The 8969-nt window shown below is 42.9% G+C and overlaps 1 long non-coding RNA gene across 1 annotated transcript in view; it reads right to left on the bottom strand.

The window, feature by feature from the left end:
- The window catches only part of LOC105817026, an 89168-nt gene that overhangs the window by 63918 nt on the left and 16281 nt on the right, over positions 1-8969 (bottom strand). The gene's annotated exons all lie outside the window — the stretch shown is intronic.

The following is an 8969-nucleotide window of genomic DNA, read 5'->3' as shown; positions in this document are numbered from 1 at the left end:
ATTTTTTAATTTTGTATATAATAAAAATTGGTAAATTACAAAAGTACTACAAATAGCCAGAAACCAAACAGTGTGAAAAGGATAATTTCATTAGTTAGGAAAGAACAGCATATTTCCAGAATTCTTTAACATCTTTCACCTACAAAACTGTTGAAAATGAAAAAGGAGGAAGGATTAGTTTACTCAATGTTGGCCAAACTCCAACGAAGTAGAAACTGCCGTGGCCTTTTAAGGCCAATGAACAGGTGACACAGTCAATAGAACATCAATGTTCACCATGTTTTGAGCCAGTAAATTCACTTACAGAATTTATTCTGAGGAAATTGTTGTACATGCAAATAAATGTACACACTAGGATGTTCTCCCAGCATTATTTATATTAGCAAAAACTAGACACAATGTGAACATCCAACAGAAAGAGAATGGTTAAATCAATCAACGTACATGGTAAACTGAATGGAATTGTAGCATTCTTTAAAAATCATGCTAACAGAGAATATTTAGTGGAACAAGAAAATGTTCATGATATGTTATGTGACAATAAGCAGGAGACAAAACTGTTGAATATTATTTGCATGTGTTGGTTCATAAGAATAGGTTTTCGAAAATTAGATTTAAATATACAAAAATGTTAACTATTTTCTTATGGGTGAGGGATATACTAGGAATGTTTACAGAATCACGATCCTAAAACTTAGACATATCACAAAAATATCTTTCTGAACAAATAACTGGGAAACTGTTAGCTTACTACATGGATGAGAGAGGAAAAATATTAGAATTCGTAAGATGTATGTTTGAGGAAAATGATTAAATGTTGGCATACCTCAATATTATCTTCCATATCTTCAAACTTTCCCTGAAAAATGTATCTGCTTATTAAAAAAAGTAAACAAGTCTATTGTGTCCCCAAAATAAGGCACACAGCACAAAATAGTGAGCAGCATGAGACAGTTTCTTTCAAAACTCACTCTCCTCAAGCCAAGAGCTATGAAAAACGAAAGGAGTCCTTCTGCCCTGGCTTCTCCTGCGTGAGACGCACAGTAGGGGCAGTCACATTCGGCTGTCCTCTCACCGCCACAGAAGATGAAGAGAGCTAGCTGGAAATCTGGTGCCTGTCCTGCCTCTGACTTTCTGCTCTTCAAGTTCTTTATTCATACACGAAAGGAAAGGATAACCGAGACACGTTCCACTTTACATACCATGTTGGGAAAGAGTGCATTGCCATGCCATTCTGCTAGCCTGAGATGTCTGCTTCCCACGAGCACAATGTCTTCTTGGAAACCTGTATTTCTTTTTTTTATTTTTTCCTTCCACTACAACCTCTAACTCCTGAGCTTAAGAGATCCTCCTGTCTCAGTCTCCCAAGTAGGTAGGACTACAGGCTTGAGCCAGTGTGCCCAGTTAATTTTTAAAATTTTTGTAGAGACAGGGTCTCGCTCTTGCTCAGGCTGGTCTCAAACTCCTGAGCTCAAGTGACCCTCCAGCCTCGGCCTCCCAGAGAGCTAGGATTATAGGCATGAGCCACCGCGCCCAGCTGAAACCTGTATTTCTTTTTTTTTCCTTTTTTTTTTTGAGACAGAGTCTCGCTCTGTCACCCTGACTAGAGTGCAGTGGCATCATCATAGCTCACTGCAACATCTAATTCCTGGGCTCAAGTGACCCTCCTGCCTTAGCCTCCCGAGTAGCTGGACTATAGGCACGCACCACTGTGCCCAGCTAATTTTTTTACTTTTAGTAGAGATGGGGTCTCACTCTTGCTCAGGCTGGTCTTAAACTCCTGAGCTCAAGCAATCCTCCAGCCTCAGCCTCCCACAGAGCTAGGATTACAGGTGTGAGCTGAAACCTGTGTCCAGCTGAAACCTGTATTTCTTTAAGGCAATGCAAGCACAGCCTCCCTGAGAGCCTTCCTCTACTCCCACGACTAGTCTTGGCCTCCTGATACCCTTCCCCATATATGGGCACCTCCTACCATCCTTCTCCCATATGTGAGCATTGCCAAGTGGATTCCCAATCTTCACTGCTATCTTCCCCCTCCTGCAGGGAACCTCCATCTGACTGAGACATGCCCCTTCTACCAGAGGGGCCACGAACTTCAGGGAAAGCTGGCCCTACCCGACTCCCAGAGGGGGGCCTGACTGGTTATTACCATTGGTTCAGAAACCCAGACTAAGCCAGTCAGGGAATGACTTCTATCTACTCACAGGAATGAACAATTCAGGCTAACACAGCAGAAAGAAAGTTTTGCAGGAAGTTGCTGAGAAGGAAGTTTCTCATTCTGACAATGACAGACATCACTGAAAAATAAATCACTGGATTCAGCCTTGCCTAAAGGCCACCCCAACTCTGACTTTCCGTTGAATTGGGTTACCTTTTTTTTTTCTTTTTTAGGCTCTTTTGGTTAGGGTTTTTTTTACCTTGGGATTGAAACTTGTTGGATTGGCCATTGCTGTTTTTACCAGGCAAACATAATTTCTTATTCTTCTATGAACAGAAGCTTCATTTTCTCTTTGGGAATCACCCCTCATCCATTCTCAGTTCCTGCAGTCTAGGTGGGATTGAGCCCCTGCCCCTATCTATCTCCAGGGCAGGCAATGAAGCAAGGCTGGCCAATCAGAGCACTGGCTCTGTTTGGAAAGCTGTTACATTAGCCTACTGGACCAATGAGAGATCTACATAAGCTTGCTAGAACCACAGGGAAAGAAAAACTCCTATTCTGCTGGAGATGCTTATGTGTTAGAATATAAACCTAGATGTGCTGGTAGCCATCTTCCCACAAAAGGAAATTAGATGGCTGAGAATGAAGGAGACAACATGAAGCAAGGTAAGAAAGAAAAAGAGACAGCCAACCCCTGCGACACTGTTTTAGCACCTGGATCCATCTATACCTGAAGCTAACTAACACCATACTTTCCAGTTTTGTGACCCACTAAATAATCTTCTGTTTATTCAAGTGTGAGATGGGTGTCTGCTATTACACCCTACCATCATTGCAGCCATCATCACCGTGTGCTGTGTCTGACTTCCCCATAAAGGGTGAGCCTCTGCAATTAAGACCATCCTTACATCTTCCATGCCTTGAAATGAACTTGGCTTGTAAAACCAGGTAAAGGTACTTGAAGCAAGTCATTAAAACCTTCCCAGGCTGAGTTTCCTAATTTCAAAAACAAGGTGGTTAATCACAAAGACAGATAATAACAAGAGTGGCGAGTGTGTAGAGGAACTGGAACTTTCATGTATTGCTGGTAGGAGTGTAACATAGTTCAGCCACTTTGGAAAACAGTTTGGCAATATCTCGAAAGGTTAAACATGGAAGGTACCATTTGGTCCAGCAATTCCACTTCTAGGTATAAACCCAAGAGAACTGAAAACATACGTCAACACAAAAACTTGTGTACAAATGCTCATAGTAGTCTCAATTATAAAAGCCAAAAGTGGAAATAAGCCAAGTGTCCATCAACGGAGGAATGGATAAACAAAATGTACTATGTTTATACAATGGAATATTATTCAGCCATAAAAAAAGATTGACGCACTAATTCATGCTACAACATGGATGAACCTTGAAAACGTCATGCTGGGTGAAGAAGACAGACACAGAAAGCCACGTATTATTTCATTCTAATCATAGGAAATTTCCAGAATAGGCAAACCTATGGACACAAAAAGTAGATTAGTGGTTGCCTAGGACTGAGGGGATTGGGAGGAAATTGCAGGGGTGGGGAGGAGGAGTGTAATTGCTAAAGGGTGTAGGGTTTCTTTTGTGGGAGACAGCAATGTTTTAATATTGACTGTGGTCACGGTTACACAACTGTGTGAATATAGTAAAAACCACTGTTGAATTATGCACTTGAAATTGGTGAATTTAGGTATAGGAATTATATCTTAACGAATCTGGTACCAAAAAATCCAAGCCAGTTGAACCAGATGGTTTCCAAGGTCCCCTGCCACCATGACCTGCTGCAATTCTATAAAGCATTTCAGATGCAATAGGAAAGATGGAGCTATGCGACTCCACGCAAGCTCTTAACCTCTTTGAAACTCAGTTTTCTCATCTATTAAATGGAGGTGGAAGTATCTCTCTGGTAAGGTGGCCGTGAGGGCAGAATGAAGTTCGCATATAAAACACTGCCACAGCGCCTGCACTCACTGAGCATTCTGAATGCCATGGCTGCCGCTGAGCTGGCATCTGCCGACTAGTCCCTTACACGTGACCCCAGATAAAAATCACGCAAATCAAATTCTACTCCATGCAAATCGTCTCCATCAAGTACCAGAATATTCCTTGTGCAGTCTTTTCACTGAGCACCCCGCTAACTCAGGAAATTACAAAGATGCATCCCCGGTCTAGTTTCTCTTTTTCTATCTCCTGCAGAACAGTGTGGGACTGGGGGCTGGGAGCGGGGAGAAAGAAAACGCAAATAAGTTATGGCAAGTAGCAAGCAAATATTCTTCATCTTCTACTTGCAAAGCCAAGGCCTAATACAGGACTGCTACAAACTACTTCCATGTGTCTCCACCCCAGGCAAAGAGGAAAAGGGGCCAAACGTGCAGTCCTGATGATAGGAGTTTGGGTTTAAAACCCAGACTCTGCAACCAAGTCTCAGTCTTGGGCTTCGGCCCCTCCAGCTGACAAGAAATGGAAGGATATGAAAGAGTTCTATGTGAGTCCTCTCGACGGCTGTTTCTGCCTGGATAGGGAGTAATGATAATCGCTGTGGGCGTAATCTGGGCAACCGCAGTCGTGCCTGTGATGTACGGGGGGCGCCCTGTGTTCTAGGCCTCCTTGGGGAATTACATGCATGAGCTTATCAGATCCTCACCACTGGCCTCACACAGCAGGTGCTATCGTACCATTCCGTGGGTAAGAAAACTGAGGCACAGAAATGTTAATAAGTCATCTAAGGTCATGTGGCTTGTACTGCCCTATGCGTTGGGTTGGATTCTTGACTAGGCACAACTAACTGCTGTCTTTTGCCATTAGAATCATACGGGATAATATATCTATCTTTTGTTGAAGGCTTAAGATGTGCCAAACACTGGGCATTATGTGAATTAACCTCAGGACATCCTTATAGGTTCATATTATCAACAACCAAACCATTTTACAGAAGAGCAAATCAAGGCTAAGAAGTCTACCCGAGGTCACCCAAACACTAAGTACCATACTGAGGCTCAATCCTGTTCAGTCTCGTTCACAGACCATACATGTCAGTGATAGAAAAGTTTGGTTCTTCTATTGGTGGAACTGGATCTTTCCTGGGTCTTACTCAAATAGGAAATTGAGCAATGACCTACAGGCCTCACAGATGTGCGATCTGGACTCCCGGATCTACCCCTTTGTCTTTATTTTATTTGGTATCCCTTCCCACATAGGTAACCTCTCCCTACCCTCATCCCTTTCTTTAAGGGCAATGGGAAGAGAAGAATTATCCTCCTGGAAAGTGCTTTTTCTGGAAAATAGGAATGTGAGTCTAGTGAGATTGGGGAGATAAATGAAGAAGTCAGGCTGGTTGTGGGGGGCAAGGTGGGAACAAATCTCAGAGAGGGGGTGTGTGTGACAGAGAGAGAAAGACAGACAGACAGACAGACACACTATGGCCAGAGAGTAGCCGGAAAGGATCAAGCTAAAGGAGAAAGAACAAAGTCCTGGCCAAGTGCAGCCCTGGAGGGGCCATGTAAAAGCTCCGGCTGCTCTGTGGAGTTCGGCAGGTTGTTTGAGATGCTCTCTCACCAAAAGCAAGAAATGGATCAACATCTTATATACATGGCCCAGTTCCAAGTTCAACAAAGAAGTGCGCATGGAGAGGCCCTTCAGGACGGCAGGCCAAACCAGGCACATTTTATTAAATCCAATGCATGTCTTGGGGCTCGCTGCATGCAAAGACCAGCGTTTGGCCAAGAACAAACAGAGAGACCTTACCTACCACAAAGACAAGGCAACCATGGTCTCTCCTTAAACCCTTCAGGACAAAGAAGCAAAGTAAGCCTTAAAGACAATGCTTTATTTAGATATAACCATCGAGCTATGCAAATATTTGAACATTTGGAGCCATGAAAATGTGGTATTCCAGCCATCGGTCTTCCATTTGCAAATTTTTCTACACATCAGAATACGAGGAAATACGTGACATATTCTCAAGTCCAGAGTGGACTTTTTCACTCTAGAAACATGGTGTGAATTTATTAAAGACACCTTCCTTGCACCTAAGAGGCAGAGGCTCAAAGACAACGTGAAATGCCAACGGACCAAACGGCAACTGCAATCTTGTGCCTCTTGACAAGTGAAGCTGTGTTTTAACACAGTCTCCAAAAATGCGGGTTTTCCTCTCTCTCGCCCTTCTTAAAGAGCTGGGCAGGTTGGTGCCAAACTGCCGTATGACTTCACTTTCTGTAATCCGCAGGGCACGTGTGAATACCCGCGGTATGCCAGATTATCAGTAAGGTGATAACGCTTGTATATTATACCTGCTTGGCACCATCTGAATGAGACTCCCTGAGGCCGCCTAAGGTTTCGCTTCCTGTTATCTGCACCTGCACTAATTTCAGAAGCAAATAAAAAAAACCCCACAAAACCATATTTTAGGGCCTTATTCAAAAGCGAGCAGACAAAAACCAAAGCAAGTCAACACAAACCCCAGAACACAACAATAAGGTAATTAACCTGAGGTTCCAAATTGCATGTCATGTACGTGAGGTACACCTCCTTCAGTTTTTTAGTAATCTCTGAAAAGTTCCTCATTCTTTACCTGTCTTGGCTATTTAATGTGACTTTTAACCAATAAAGGCAGAATAATCACAATCGAAGAGCTAACATATATAAAGCCCCTGTATTTGCCAGAGACTGTGTCACATTGTACATGGATTGTCTCATTTAATACACAGAACTGATAAGGTAAGGTCAATTATTATAACCTTTTAGACACACATACACATATATATGGAAGATCAAGGGAAATTAGAAAGTTAATAGGCTTTAAGTCACTCAACAAGTGTTAAAAGCCTCTTTAAACAAAGCCAGCCAAACTTGAGTCCTTGCTTTTAACTACCGTGCCGCACGGTGTGACCGACACACATGACTACCCTGGATGAGGATTTGGTTACACCTTTAACCAGCACCACAGGCTTCCCGCGGTGTCCTCAGCATCAACAAAACTCTTTATCGCTGCAGTTACACGGCTCTTACAGAGTTTTTAAAAAATTATTTCTAAGTGAGAGTTTATACTTCAGTGAACAGGCAAACAATCCTTTGGGGAAGTTATTTCCATACCATTTTCAGAGGATGCAAACTGAAAAGAGGAAAGGAAAGAGATCGCATCATCGTCCCAGGGGTCGGGGCTATAGACACCAATGACTTCTGTCACTCTGGCCATTACGAGGTGCCGGAGGTTAAGAAGGAATGAAAAATGAAGGCTTCATGGACTGCAGTACTCAATGCACACGCTGTCCGTGGAGACGCCAGGAGCACGGCCAGCACGAAAGCAATTCCCTATCAGTACCTTTTCTGCAGGAACTAATGGTTAGGATATTTTATTTTGGTTTTTACCAATTCATTGTGTGACATTCATTGTGTAATAGAGAGTCTTTGCTAAATACACATATTTGGTGGTGGTAGGGGGGAGCTAAACAGACTCTTAATAAGAAATTCAAATCAAGAATTACTCAAGACGACACCTGCCGTCTGGCCTAATGGAAAAATCAATCTGGCAGGTTCTTAATTAAGTGCTCAGGCTAGAAAGAAAAAGCGGCTGCTTACACTTCGTATAGTACCTAGGATATTTTAGGTAGTCACAATGTAACTGAAAGCCGTCTTTGTTACAGAAATGGTAACTACACAGAAAGAGGACCCATTTGATTCCCGGAAGCCACAGATTTAGTAAATAAAAAGGTTGAAGTAGAGGCATCTCATAAGCTTGTTGACAAAAATCTCTGTGAAGAATGATGTTGGGTTTGAATGTCTAAATGATGTTTCTATTAGAATGCCTAACTGAGGAGGTCTAAAAATGAGCCATGGGGTGCAGGGTTGGGTGGTTAAGAAGCAATGCTTCCTGCCCTAGTAGTAAGTTGGGGTCAATGAATGACCAAATTAGTGAAGAGGTGAACAAATGAGGAATAAAACAAATGGATGAATGAGTATATAAATGGGTTGCTTCCAATGAGACAACCTAATTCTCCACTCCACTTTATATGATCACTAAGAAATGTACAGGTACATGAACATAATAAACACCTCTCACTGAGCACAATGGTAATAATTACAAATTCTGACCAAGTCTCTCCTCATGCACTGAGCACAGATGTGGCTAAACACTCGCCTAACGTGGGTTATGATCACTGTGGGGAGTGACAGTTGGCAAATGTGAGGTCCCTCTTCCCAACCTGCTAAGCAGCACAGCCAGTGTATTCTGCAACTGCCCTGACAGAGGTGTGGAAATAGAGAGAGACATTGAAAACTGTGAGTGGATTACAAGTTAATAACTGGTTTGCAAATGGTGAGCTGTCCTGAGCAGCTCTCTCGTTCCCCTAGGAACTAAACACCAGACACCTTGCCAGGGAAAAATAATACAGACAGACTACGTAAACACATTCAAATCCCAAACCTGACTATAAAACCCTTGTGTAGTCTAACGTTTGACCCAACTAAAGTATCATTTCCAGTCCCTGTAGTGTAAAAATTAAGGTGGTTGTGAAAAGGCAATTCAACGGGCAATCTGGAAAATAGCTAGATAGGAACGCTCTGATGTTCAAAACCCGAGACTGTCTCCGGGAAGGGAGCCCGACAGGGGATCACTCATTTTTCCTTCCTTCAACTTATTTTTCCTTCCTTACCTCATTACGTACCAGACCCGGGGGTGGGGATGCTGCTCTCTGTAGAAAAAGCACCAGGCTCTCAATCGATTCCGCGGGAGCAGCTTCCTGGAGGCGGTGAGCCGACAGCAGTGGCAACCTGCTCTCGCAATCCTTAGCTT

The sequence above is a fragment of the Propithecus coquereli genome, unplaced genomic scaffold (genome assembly GCF_000956105.1).
Source record: "Propithecus coquereli isolate 6110/MARCELLA unplaced genomic scaffold, Pcoq_1.0 Scaffold391, whole genome shotgun sequence".
Lineage (NCBI taxonomy): Eukaryota > Metazoa > Chordata > Mammalia > Primates > Indriidae > Propithecus > Propithecus coquereli.
The sequence above is the reverse complement of the archived record's forward strand: the minus strand, read 5'-3'. Positions and strand labels throughout refer to the sequence as shown.